At 35.7% G+C, this 15,186-nt stretch overlaps 1 protein-coding gene across 1 annotated transcript in view; it reads right to left on the minus strand.

The window, feature by feature from the left end:
* Positions 1–13,009, minus strand: part of kank1a (KN motif and ankyrin repeat domains 1a) — a 58,767-nt gene extending 45,758 nt beyond the window's left edge. The window contains exon 1 of the mRNA XM_082169988.1: positions 12,882–13,009. The gene's annotated coding sequence lies outside the window, so the exon portion shown is untranslated. The remainder of the gene's footprint in view (positions 1–12,881) is intronic.
* Between the last annotated feature and the right edge of the window lie 2,177 nt (positions 13,010–15,186).

Genomic DNA, 15,186 nt, shown 5'->3' on the forward strand with positions numbered 1-15,186 from the left:
CTCGTTGTTCCCGAGTCATATTAAAGATTCGTTCAAAATGAATGAATCATTCATGATCAACCCATCACTAACTGGCACTTAAAGCACACAAAGAACAGTGATGCTAATGCTAACTAAACGACTACTGAATGCATCTTTAAAAATGAAAAAAAATTAAAACATTTAGTCAGTACAACAAACACTAATTACTGGAAGTATACTACACAATACCTGTTCTTGAATTTCACATTAAACCCACCATATCATCCTGTCTTTATTCTTAAAGTTCTATTGCTTTCAGACAAACCATCAGCATGTAACCACTGGACACCTAAAGGTATTGTGTAGGAGGACATCGGCCTAGCTGACATTGATGGGGTAACTCAAGCAGTCCAACAGGCTGAGGTAGACGCCTTCATCTGAAACCTGAGATCAGTGGTCAGTCAACCAAGCTCTCTGTAGGTTGTCAGTTTGCCACAACACAGAGTCAAATTTGGGCTGTCAAATACATTAGAGTGTACATGTATACACACACAGCCTAAATAATGGCTTATTTGTTACACTGGAGGTCAATAATACCTTGAGAAACCTTTACCATTCCCATTCATATCAATGCTAGCTGCTCAGCTGATACAATTTGAACTCTGCCATCTTTGTTCAAGGGCCTCCAGTACTTATAAACTAAATATATCAATCACCAGCTATTTGTATTTTGTCCGAATATAAAACTAAAGCTGTGAGTGGTAGAATTACAGTGCTTTCAATGGATTATATGGTTGTTTAACAACATACAGATGGTGGACAACCAGAATGCCTATTACCGCCGCGCCAGCTGCCGCGGCGAAATCACCGCGGCAAAAATAAACCAGCCGCATTTCAAAGTCGTTCCCGAAATGACCGCCAGGTGGCGCAAAGGGACATTGTGCAAAACAGCAGCAATTGCCGTATTTTAAAATGTAAGTGGGTTAAATATAAAACCCTAAGCCTAATAGGCATATTTTTCATATATATAAATAGGCCTATTAGGCTACAACAGAATAGAACCAAAGATAGAATCAATTTTAGAACTGAAAAAATAGAATCAAAAGTTAAAAATAGAGACGATATTAGGAGCAATGACGCTGAATATTTTTACTATTCTATTGAGGAATTAGATAGCCTAAATGAAGAGCTCTCGTGAGCGATACAATTGCATAGTAATTTATAGTGATTTCAAAAGCAGTCCTTAAAAAATAAATAAATGGAGTAGTGTGGCATAATTTTTGAGAGATTACGTGGAACGCGTTTTAGTTAAGATCCTAGTTTCAATGCCCTTAATGTATATAGGCTAGGCTACTGCTTTAAAAAAATGTCACAACGCGTTTTGAGATTGTTTTGAATTAAACATTGAAGTTTAAAATGTAGTGTTTTGGCACACCAGGCCGAGTGGCGTTACGCATTGTTCAAAAATCAGGTTTTATTCTGGCATGTTGAATTGGCGTTAGAATTATTTTTTTAGATTTAGATTTTAGATTTCGTTAGATTTATTTTTCTCATAACAGCTAAAAAAACTTAATATATGCCTTAATATGACCTACTTAATATAGGCAATAGGCATATAATAGCCTATATAATAAATTAGCAAAACTTGGCCACTAAATATTTAATTTTCAATTATTTTAATTATCACATTTAAAGTTTTAATTTTATTAAATTGAACAAGCGCAACAATCAGCATTTAATCAAATATTCTAAAAGATGTATTATTAATAATAATGTTATTTCAACATAATATTTCGTTTTTTTCGACATAATATGTGTGCGTGCAACAAGCAAGATGTGTATTTGTAAATCCGGTGATGCGTGCATTGATTTTTATCAATAAACTAGTGTTTTCTGACAGTGTCGACTGCAAAGATGAAGTTGACGATCGCCATATTTGTAGTGAACGCACTTAGAGAGAAATGCACATAAAGACATAATCAGAGAGTAGCCTTTTTCTTTTCGTTTTGAATTATTTCGTTTGAAGACATTTCAAGCTTTGTGTATTTGATGTATTTATCATGTCTGTGTGAGGCATACGCTGAGTTTCGTTAAGTTAGGAGGATGAGATGCGCTCCAGCTGACGTGCAATGCAAGTGACCGCGCGGGCGCCTCCATGATTAGTGTCTGTTATATTTGCTTCTCTTACTTATTAAATCCAGCAATTGGTTGATGAAAAATTTATTAAAATTAAGATACAATTTATAGAAAACGAAATTCACTTTAAAGAAAGGTTTTCTACTAAACAAAACTTAATGAAGTGGTCAAAATCATGTCTGACCCACTCCATATCCATCTCTCGATATAATGCATCCTATCTTACTCGTGCTGTTCACTTTTCATTTTCAACATAGATGGAAAAAAATAACATTATAATATTTTAACAAATATGATACTAAATGAGATTATTTAATGGCTACAACAGTATAGTAGGCCTATAGACTCTATTTGTACAAATTGCTGCACATTAATTTAATTAGGCTAAATGAAACCTTGTAACGAATTCACACTGTAGGGTAGACTGTGTACAGTTGAGACACCTTAAATAACTTGCGTTCGCAGCACAAGTTGTGATTTTTGCTGTGCACTTGCATATTAGTGTCAGCTGGGAAGGAAATATAGAGACCAGACCTCTTGGAACTTTAATTGAATACATAGCGTTGGTAAAGCATACTGAAATTACATCCCTACAAATTTATTAGGCCCTACTGAAAATAAATGTATCGAATTTAAGCAAAGTAGCCTAAATGTTAAGACTGTAAGCCCTTTGCTTTTTTACGTAGCCTATAAAGGACTCTTATAGCCGACTTTCTGTTAATTTAATTTGTAGAGGATTTTTTTAACTCAAACATTAACACTGAAATAAATTAAACTAAATTATTGTACATTTTTTGGCACACCACGACGAGTGGCGCTATGCATAAAGCCAGGTTTTATTCTGGCATGTTGAATTAGTGTTCGACAAACGCGGCGGCGCGTTCATTTGAATGAAGAGCGCTTCTCGCTCGTGTGAGCGAACACATACTGGAACGTTAGGCCATGTCGCAACGAGTGAATCGTGGCCGAGTGGTTGAACTTACGTTATGATCATTTAGATGACACGGGTTCGAATCCCGAACTAACTTGGACTACTGATATTTTTATAATGCATTTTATAGTCTATTGTTGATGCAGAGAGATTTGTCTAGTTCTAAAACATATATATATATATATATATATATATATATATATATATATATATATATATATATGACATGACGTTTAAACGACAAACAATAAAATCAGAACCAGTATTCTGTTGCGTTCATGGTTCCAGTGGCAGTAATGCATCCACGGCTTTTCAAAATGTCACAAAGCGTTTTGAGATTGTTTTGAATGAAATATTGAGGTTAATAATTAAGTGTTTTGGCACACCACGACGAGTGGCAAACTCTTTGTTTTGTTTTGCAAACTCAGCTAGCCTGTGGGGGGTTTGGAGAAGGCAATAGTTGCTTTATCGTGGGGGTGCAGGACAGAGGTGTTAATGTTCCGTCTTTCATATGGAGAGTGTCGGAGCCAGCCTGATGAGAAGGCAAAGGCAAAATTATTTTAAGGATTAATCTCAAAATCTCCAAAAGTCCATAGCCTACGTACAGTAGGCCCTATATCTTATTAAATTATATATTGTAGTTTTATTGATTATATTTAAAGGTTTTCTACACACAATTTCAATTTAGCAGATACAGAGCTCTTTAATTCGCGACCCACCTCGTTTTATTGTAAGGTGAATTCAGCAAGGCATGTTGTATCTTTGAAGGAACAAAAGCTATTTGTTACAGTTTTTTCTTCCGTGATTTGTGTGGATGACACACAGCGACATATACAGTATTATCAGCTGTATGTTGTTTTTTTACGCTGAAATGCTTAATTTCGAGAAAGACCCGCGCGCGCAGTGAGGGAGACCAAACTTACTAAAAAAATATCCAGCGCGAGAGAGGCAAAGAAAAACGCCGGTTCTTAATTTATGTTGCTTTGAACTTTTTTCGTTTTGTACCGTTTTAATTGAGCTGCAATTTCTTTGACAATAGAAATGTAAAATGTTGCAAGAATAAGAGTCTGTGTTTCTTATTTTGCATCACAAAGGGAATAAACTATCGATGCAACCCTGTTTAAATAAAAAAACTGTCCCGACACTTTATTCATACTTTGAAATGTGCGATGGGTTTTCAAACTTAATTAATTTTCTTTTTCTTTTACATTTTCATTGTTTATTTTTTAATTGAAAGCAATACTGTATTGAAAGTATTTTTCTGATTTGTTCGATCTGTTTTGAAAAATGTCTTCCGTTGCTATGGCCGGGTATAACTGTCAGTCATCTCAATCTCGTGAATGATTCACACACACAAAAAAAATAATTTAGCAGATTAAAGACGAGCTTAATGCAGCGGCTCAACTGGAATGTAGCAAATTTATGTTGTAATGTACAATTGATAATTAAACAAGATGATTGACTTTAATAAACAGATGCATATTTAAGCATCAAGAACGGAAAAACATAAACACTGTCGGCTACACTGAGATTCGATCTCAGATCGTTTGAAGCTCCGGGAGGCTATTGTTAATGCATTGACCACAGAGCTATCGTCTGAGCTATCAGATAGAATAGCCTACAGATAGAATAGCTATCGTCTGAGCTACCAGACGATAGACTGAGCTATCATCTGAGCTATCGTTCCCTAAAAGTCTGTTTTATTCTCTGCTTTGTTTGTTTATATTTTTACATATTCAATTCAGTCTCATTTTTGTTCAAATAATGAAAAAAGTTTTTTTTTTTTTTTTCAAGATCTTGCGCCATGTTTTTTTTTTTTTTTTTTTTTTTTTAAATAAACAGATAGGAAACTTACCTTTTAAAATGCCGCAGTTGCTGCTGTTTTGCCCTGTCACTTGAACGACTTTGAAATTCGACTGGTTTATTTTTGCTGCGGCAGTAATAGGCATTGTGGTTGATTATTTATTAAAGAATTCAATTGATAATCATAACAACATGTAAGCCTATTTAATTCTGAATATAACAAAGAATGCTTTGTTAACATCGACTAACATCGGTTAGTAACTGCAAGTCCTGAAAATGTTTTAATTTTACGGTAAATTATTTTAATTTATTTCACTGTTATGTTTCAGTTAATAAATCTACAAACACATTAAAATAACACGAAGTAAATGACAAGTAACCTATTGACATAGCCTTTCTAAATTATAGAAAAACTGGGCACACAATGTTAACGTGTGTCTACTTTGTTTAAATTGAATGAATTTGATTCGTTTAACCACAATATTTATCTTGAATTTATCTGTGACCTCAGCTCAGATTACTGCCGCGGCAGATTACGTCATAAAGAGAATAAACTGACACTTTTCAAAGTCTGTGATTACAGCGCCACTCAGCGGTAAAAGGCAGCAAATACACATCCCAATTTTGCCGCCGCGGGAACGGCGGCGGTAAAAGTCTCATTCTGGTTGTCCACCATCTGTACCATTTGTTCAACTGACAAAACATCTTTCCGAATAAAACTTTCAGTAGACGAAAAACTCTATAAAAGTTGTAAAAATTAAGTGATCTCCAGAACCTTTATACAGTGTGCACCATTATAAAGACTCTAAGTTTATCCCTTACAGCCTCATTTTCACCAGTGTTAAATTCAATATGGCGTCTAACCTAGTCCACAAAAGACCAGCTACTTCATGACTAGGGTTAAAATGTATAAAGAAAGATCTCAAACAAGGGAGATTTGCATAAATGTTGGGCACTCAATTGAGCAAAGTTGTACGTTCCTCAGACCTGCCTGTTCCTGCCCCAAACCTTCAGCTCAGTATTCATCAACGCTACCCTTCACTGCATTCCATTGAGCGCTGAACTTTAGAAGTCAGTGTAGGGGAGATCAGAGGAGGGTTCATTCCCTGAATACCTTTTCCTCACTTCAATCAGACCTGCTGGAATCTTGTTACAAAATGTTTATGGCTAATGATTGACTCAGTTGCTGAATTCAGAACCACATACAAGCATACTGCTCTTTCTACCATTTTTAGGATATCTTTCTATGGCAGGAATAGTACTGTAAGAGTATGAGGTTCTGATATTGCTCAAGCCTACATGATCTCCATCATGAACAGCCATCAAAAGAGCAGGTATCATCAAGCACAGGAGTTCCCAGGGGGGCATTCTCTCTAGTGTAGATCTGATGGCACAAATTCAAATTTACAATGCCACCATCAGAGACCTGATTGAATATTTTTCAGATTTTTATTTCTGAAGTTGAAATGCAATTGTAGCTTATAGGTTTGTCAAGCATGTACATTATGTTAGTGCTGCCCAACTTTTAAAATCTGAACATGTTTTTAAACACTAGGCATCATACTCTTGTTGACTTTTTAAATGGTTATAGACAAAAACTGGGCATCATACACTAAATGACCACTACTAAATACACTACCAGACTTTCAAGTTGTTCCAAACACAACAAACTCACACAGAAACATGCACGGCAAATTAGTCTGTACCTGTCATACACTACGGCCTGTGGCCAGTTGCATAAACTGTTAAGACTAGTCTTACAAGTTAGTCATCCAATTTTATTATTTAAGACTGTTAATAACTTTTTAAAGTCAGTAACATAAAAACGTAGATTGGTCTAATTTGACACCGAACAGTAAGACTGATTACCCCTAACTAACTTCTAGTTGATCATACTAGTTCTTAAGACACAGTCTTAACATAATGTCTATGTTTATGCAACTGGCCCCTGGTTTCACAGACAGGGCTTAGATTAAGCAGGATTAGGCCATAGTTTAATTAGGACATAGTTTAATTAGGACATTTAAGTAGCTTTTATAAACATGCCTGAGCAAGAAGTGCATCTTGAGACAAAACAATGCCACTGACATATTAGATTTGTCAGAGCAAGTGTCTTTCAGTGAAAACAGCTCAAACATGGATTTTAGTCTGGGACAAGTAAGACTTAAGCCTTGTCTGTGAAACCAGGGGTAAGTGTTTTTCTGTGAAATCTGTAAACTGCCCCAAATCTGCTGACTGGCTCTTTCAGCAACTGCCGTTGACTTGTCCAGACTGTAAATCGGGGGCAAAAATTTGTGCACAAGTCGTGCAGAGAATTCCAGCCTTTAAACATACTGAAATCAGACATACATAAGTGATGCTCAGTATATTTCAACAGACAGATGAAGACTGTAACTGTGCATGTCAACATATTAGGAAAGCAAGTCAACTGTGGCTCAGTCTGATAGAAAACAGTCATTTGACCTATGTTAACTTCACTGTCCAATGGCACAGTTATGTAAAGAGAGTAAACCATATTACAAAGATGAATGTCACTTGCAAATGTGGGTATATCATACGTCACGAAGAACAAAAAGACCTCTGTGAAACAACTGACACATTGAGAATGTAGGAGTTTTTCTTCTGCACCCACTAATCCCAGCTGCTTCTTTGCTCAGAGTGCGTTTTCTCTCGTCACCTGACAAGATCGTCACATCGTTTCATTTTGATGAAAAATGCCTGATGGAAAGTGAAGATATGCCATGGTGAAGAGCCAAACAGAGAAACCTCTTAGATATACCTAAGATGGAACAACTGAGTGATGTAGTTATCACTTTTAAAAATGGATAGAGAAGTGATGTCTTCGGCCACTTACATGCATGATGAAATAAATAATAAAGACCCCCATTTGTCTCGTTCTGACATTTTAAAAATGGAATTTAATTATACAACCTGGTGGACATATTGTGGACATCTTCTATGCGATGAAAATGTTTTAAATGGGAAACAAACTTTAAACTCTGAGGAAGAAGATGAAAAACAGCCAACATTATATTACATTATATGTTCAACATGTAAACATGAACCAGTAGACATGGATGGGTAAAGCATTTCTCGACCTCCTATTCTTAGAAACCAATCCAAAACTCTAAAACAGAATAGAATAAAGTCACTGTGTTAGGCAGACACATGTTAGACATGTTTCTCTATTTTACTGTAATGTTTATAGCTAAATAAAAAATAAGTCAAATGACCAGGTGTTCCTCTTAATCCAGTGTTTTGGACCGTGTATCAGAATGTAGCAAGCCATTCAATCGGTCCATTCTGGGTAACAAAGAAAAGATTTTACGATTTTACAAAGCAGTTTAAGTCTGTGACCCAGTGCTAGCCATGTAGATCGAGACAACAACCTAAACAAGCAATTCACGTCACACAGGTTTGATACATCACAAAGGCGTTTTTTCTTCATTTTGCGCTTCTAACTACGAGTCTTTACTAATTACTTTCTCATAAGCAAAAGGGGAAGCCTGAAAGCAATGCACTGATACTACTGACCAAAGAAAGCTATATTCAGGGAGGTTTTGAGAAGCCCTTTCGTGGATGCTCAAGGCAAAGCTGTGAACACAAAATTACAAAAAACAAAGCAATACTCCATAAAACTGCCAATAACAGCTTTTACTTTTGTTGTTGTAAATATTGCAATCATTAAATGAATGAGGAAATAACAAGAGGAAGTTCCCACCGGACTTTGATCGTCTAGATAATTAATTCCTAATTAATATGTAAACACGAAGTCTAGACAGCATCCTCAGCAAAAAGTCATACTGGAGTGTTTTGAATACGGTCAAACAAGCCAATGTGACGGTTCCTGATTGGATACGACCAGTTAACAACAACAAAAGATCTGGACCTCCTGCCTCTCGATTTTAATTGCCTTGTACCCGAGTCTATTCCTCAAATATAACCTTCCTTGAGGCTAGCAGGACAAAAAAAAAGGGTGCATTTTTATGAGAAAAGGCTTTAACTGAAGGCACATTTACTGCTTATGATGGAAAATGACTGATTTGATTTAAAAATGTACATCCTATTCCACCAAGAGAAAGAACAAACATGAAGTTGATGAAGCATCAAATGCAGGTGATTAAATCACTGCATGGAAATAAAGGTCACTAGCATTCTGAGTGCAAACAACTGGAACAATTTTCCACTAGGTAGTCATACAAAAAAATGTGTGTTTTATTTTGAAGAGATAGAACAGCATTTACTCTTAAGGAAGGATTACTAGAGCATGGTTTACTAATATCAAATTATTAACCTTATTTACTGTACCTATTTGAATGAGCAACTCAACTAGATAACCGTCCTGAATGATGAATAATTTGAACACTGTATTTCTATCTGCATATTGTTCAACAATATAAGTAACAAGTTCAATTATGACAACAAATTATAAACTGGCCAGTGAGTGAATTTCAAGACTCGCCTACACTACAGTTCAAAAGTTTGGGGTCAATATGACTTTTTTTTGTGAAAAATAAATTAATAAATGTATTCAGAAAGCATTAAATTAATCAGAAAGAGACATTTCTAAGGTTATAAAAGATTTATATTTCAAGTTCTTTTGAACTATTCCAAAAAATTATCAGTTTCCACAAAAATATTAAGCAGCACAATCATTTTCAACATTGCTCATAAAAGGAGCACCAAATCAGCACATTAGAATGATTTCTGAATGATCATGTGAAAATTCAGCTTTGACATTGCAGAAACGAAATACATTTTTAAAAATATATAAAAAAAAGTGTACTTAAATTGTAATATTTTGCACAATATTATTTTTGGTAAAATAATGCAGCCTTTGTTTAAACCATTAACTCCACATTTTTGAACGACAGTGTATATTGACCAGGAGCAAACGTAATGAAACAGAATTTAAAAAATCTAATTTTTTTTAAAGAACTAACTAAATCAGAAGCAGTGTTAAAAACCAGCCTAAAAAGACATGGTAACCCATCCACAATATAGTGTGAGATTCTCTATGCTAGAGATGTTTGGTAGGCTTGAAGCGATGGTAAAGGGGGTAGATTAGATTTGCAAACAATTCTAACCAAGCAGCAAAGTGGAAGTAATTTCCTCTGTATAAACAGGCGGCAGTGTGGATTTTACAGCCAGAGAGAGAGAGAGAGAGAGGAGAGAGAGAGAGAGAGAGAGAGAGAGAGAGAGAGAGAGAGAGAGAGAGAGAGAGAGAGAGAGAGAGAGAGAGAAGAGAGAGAGAGAGAGAGAGAGAGAGAGAGAGAGAGAGAGAGAGAGAGAGAGAGAGAGAGAGAGAGAGAGAGAGAGAGAGAGAGAGAGAGAGAGAGAGAGATGTAGGTGACAGTTCCCTTCACCATGAACTGAGCTTTGATCCCAATGTGGAAAGCTTCCTCAGCAAGGTGCAAATTGAGGAGGATTCTGCCATATGTCCACAAGGGCCTGAACGTAGAACATGTCTTTTAAAACCTGCATGGATTTCCTTTTTTTTTCTGCAAAAGGAGATATTTTGAAGAACGTCTAAACACCATTTTTGTGTGTATCACAGAAGAAAGTCGGTTACACAGGTTTGGATAGGCATGAGGGCGAGTAAATGATTTTTGAATCTTTCTAGCCTATCCTTTTTTACTGTAGTTGTAGCCATTTTATTTTGTAACAAGTAGCCTGATCAGAAACCAAGCTGTTGCTAACAAATGCATAATGGTACAGGATAAATATTTAATGAGGGACACAATGTGCATATAGAACATCCTATTGTTTTCAAATTGACAGGAACATGTATGTGTTCACATGGGTAGAAAGTGAAATTCACATTCAAACCTCTTCTTATTTGAAACACCACATTGCCACCCATGAACAGCACTCAGCGTCAAAGAAAAGATCTAGCCATCTTGCTTTTAACAATGAGAATCCCTCTGGAAAGCAAGCATAAAGGCAGACAGGGATCTCACATTCTTTAATATGGTCTTTCATTATGTCATTGGTGAAAGGAGGCTTTAGAAGACTTTCATCTTGAAACAATTCCCTCTTTAAACAACTGGGACTACCTCCAAAAGATGTCTCGGCATCACAAAGCCTTCTTCCATTCATAGTCTCGGAGCAGAACCGAACAGTTTACACCCTGTGGATGTGCCGATTTTCCTCTGGATTGGCCCCTTACAAAATATACTATCACAAGTTTAATGTGGTCTAAGAGGTCACAGACTTCTTGAGGAGTGCAACTGGAATAAGAGAGGGATCCAATCCAACAAAGAAGAATTTAAAAATTGTCTGCTGTTGAAATGATGGGTGAATGCATCCAGCAAATTATATTTGAAAGGGGAAAGGGCTCCCTTGTTTCAGATATACGCCAAACAGAGGTTTCATTTTTGATGGTGATAATATTTGTAGGTCGCTGACAATCCTTTTCACTAGAGCATAATAATGTCTTTGTGAGAGTCTATTGCAGACTGTACATGGCAATGATGCCAACCTGGAAGAATGAGCATGCCAACAACACTGCACAGTGCACACACAATGAACAAGTTAAAGTTCAGTGTATTTCAGGACTAAAAGTCCTCTCTTGGACCTTCATGAAAAGCTGCACTATAAAAAACTAAATGTCATATTACATATAAAATGACATTCCCAGAAGCCCCTGGTTATTTGGTTATTTTAAAGTTTAAATAGTTATTAGTTTTCCTTATTTAGGGCATTTCTGTTACATATCATGTTGTTGAGTAAATCTCATTATTTTAGTGTCACATGAGTAACCCTGATAGAGTTTTGTCTTTGTTTGTGTGACGCGATGCACTGTCCTCGTCTTGGTTTGTGTATAGTCACGGTTTGTTGTGTCCCTTAAGATGAACTTTAATACATCAAGTAGGCCATTATGGTGGTTTTCAGTATCTTTTAAGATGCAAAGCAGATTTTGGTAGTACAACTACATTTTCCTGGATAACGACTGATATGGCGACAAATTCAGTAGTGAAAGAATGATAAGAATTTCAGTAAATGGCTGTTCGAGAACTCAAACCACCACCAAGCAGCTTTAAGACATCAGTCGTTTATAGTGTGGTTATCATGAAAATCAGTTCAAACTTCCTGAAATCTGCACAGGAAAGGCGATCATCATAATGACTTACTTCCTGACAAGCGACCTGAGGACTGCATCTGAAGAGTTCATGAATACAGGGAAATGTATATTCTAGGGGAGGCCGGGGAGTGTACAATCACTTTAACCAAATTGTCAAATGTCTGTGTGTTCTATTAGTGTAACACAAACCATCTGGCCGTAAGTTGTAACATCAGCACTCACTTGACATGAATTTATACAGTTTAGGGTTGTAGAGTTGTAGATTTTTAAACTAGGCCTACTATATTTAACAAACAAATATAGTAACATTATATCAAACTTTAAGACACAAAAACACAGTTACAGACCTTGAACAATTACCCTGCTCTCCACAAGGTAGCCAACTCAGTAATGAGAACTGCAAACCTAAACTTATCATTTATCACATACACCTAAATAAATAAACATAAAACTTAAACGCATGGTGTAGCGGGAAGAATCAAGAACGCATGCTTCCTGACACAAAGGTTAGCTGCAAAACGTTTAAAAACAAATCATGGGTTCACGGAGTATAGTTTTAACACACAACATCTGAAGAAAATTATTTTCCCCACAAATGATCTGACCCTGTTAACCATTAAAATGATATTGTAATCTCTTATCTTGACATGTAACAAGAGTCGTGCGACATGCACCTACTACCATCGCCCATTGCATTTATTCCCAAAGTTGGTCCTGCAGCTTACATTCAGTGTTTTTATACCACTATCACGATTCATTTATATTTATAAATATACTCATAATTTTAACTTAAGACAAAATGTATCAGCTTAACATATCCCACAGAAAAACACAAGTGTTTGCAGACCTGTTGTAGCTGCTGCTGGATCAGGTTTCGCACGCGCCCTGAAGTGAGCGATATAGTTTATAAGTAGCATGCGGTTAGCGTTTTTTTTTTTTTTTTTAAGGAACAATGAATTAGCCTACCTTTTTTTCAAAGACGTTTGTTTATACGTCCCTCTCCCGTCCGTGCGCTCCCCTTGTAAAAGTCCCGGTGAAGTGTCCTCCTGTCCTCTTCGCTCATGCGCACAAGAGCGTGTTTCACCCGAGCGCACAATACATGTTCCCTGACGTGAGAGCGTGACGTGCAAATAACTGAGTACACAAAGGCAGGTGCTCCTCTGCTTACTATCCTCCTGGGAACCAGGAATACACTTTTGTACACTGTAGTGGACATTACATGTTAGTGAATTTCTCTGACACCATATGTCACAGTTTTAAGTCTGGATGTCATGTAAAGAGCACATTCTGGGCTTTTCACAGATACCAAATGCTTGAAAGTTTCACATGACAACAACTTCTCCTTGGTCTTTACAAATTACTGAAATTAAATTAGTGATCAAATTTAGCACTGTAATTAGCACTTAAATCTGACTAGTTTTCAAGTTAATTGTCACAAATCAACATCTCAGGAAAATGTTATGGGTTTCTAATCAAAATATGACTTTCTTTTACAAAACAATACAATTGGTTTCATACATGTCCACTGTAGAGGACACTTGGGATCATGTTTATCAGGCATTTTGGGAGGAACAAGAAGTAAATTATAAATTATATATCTATATTCCTATGAAATATTAGATATTATTATGAAAATATTACCAATTATTACTCCTATTATTACACATTTTTCATTACATGTTGCCCCAAGAACATTAATATGCAAATTAGATACAGTGCATATTGTATTGAATAGAACAACCCATTTATGGCCATTTATTGCATAAAGTAAAATAATATGCCTATATCAATTCATTGCATTATATAGCCTGCCATAACATAGTTGAGAATCATCTTTATACAAAGTTTGGTTCAAAAAATCCTGAAACCTAAAAATTTATTGGAGAATGAAAAAAACAAATAGTTTTTGCCTAAACATGAAAAATGTCATCCCTAATGACATGAAAAAATACTAAATTCAAAAAACTTTTTTCCTGGGTCTCAGGAGGACATCAGAAGGGTCAGAAAGTCACCCAATTGTGACTATAATAACACCAAATTATTATAATTATTTATAGGCTATTTTAAGTTAAAATGTAAATGCTAATTCTATAGATAGAGATTTCCTGGGAAATTTTCACTTTTTCTCAAGTCAGGCCAACATAGGCTATAAATGAACTTTGCAAAGTGGTGACTTTTATTTTGGTTCTATTTTACTTCTGTTCTAATTACCTTTCTAATAGACTGTATTGAACTCATTCATAAACTAAAATGTTCTGAGAGTTTATTATTATTATTAATCTAATGTGTGGCTGATCATTGAGGGTTGAGGTGGGATATATGGCTTCAGAGAGTAGGGCCATTACAGCAGTTTTAACCAGTTTCTTAGAGCTAATTCTGTAACTTATTGCTCTTTATTAACCCAGTACTGTATATTCAGTTTAATGTCTATGTTTGTTATTATTCAAAGTTTATGAAAACATTTGCTGAAATGGGCTCATCATGCTTCTCAGTGGGGAAAGTGACACTTATTCAGGGCTGACCTCTAGTGGTTACTTACAGGTAGTTCGGTATGGAGTCAGAATAGCCTACACAAAATGTAAAAATCATAATTCAAATGCACACCCTACCCCTAAACCTAACCCTACACTGTAAAAAAAAAAAAAAATTACGGTAAAAAAAACTGTAAGCTGTGGTTGCTAGAAATTTAACGTAAAAAATACGGTAGCAACATTTTATGTTTTACAGACTTTACATGATGAACCATCACAAGCTGAGAAAGTTAATACTATAGAAGCTGCACAGTGTCATTCACACAAACACTAAACACACATGCAATTTTTACTGCAAACTTTCTGTTAACCAATTAACAATTTTACACTGTAGCATTTTTACAGTCTTTTATCATTAAAATCACAATAATATTTTAGTGTACCAACAAGTTATCCATGAAATCAAAGGAAAATGATAGATGAATAACACTGATATAGAAGCACTTAACCCTGCTTGTAAGCCTACTTGACATAATCTGTAAACTTTTTTTTCTTTTCTTTTTTCTGTAAACTTATCCCTCAAATCTGATTGGTTGATCATCAGAATGTTGATCCAGGAACAACAAAGACGTATATCCAGGAAAATGCTGCATTTGGTGAAATCAGGTTCTGTGAAATGGCTAGCCTTACATTTCTTACAAAACTCGGCCATCATTGTATCTTTCTCATTTTAAGTAAAATGCTGAATTTTCCCAGCATAAATGTTTTTGCAAAGATAATTTCCTATAGCCATTTAGCAC

The sequence above is a fragment of the Leuciscus leuciscus genome (genome assembly GCF_965113295.1).
Source record: "Leuciscus leuciscus genome assembly, chromosome: 5".
NCBI lineage: Eukaryota > Metazoa > Chordata > Actinopteri > Cypriniformes > Leuciscidae > Leuciscus > Leuciscus leuciscus.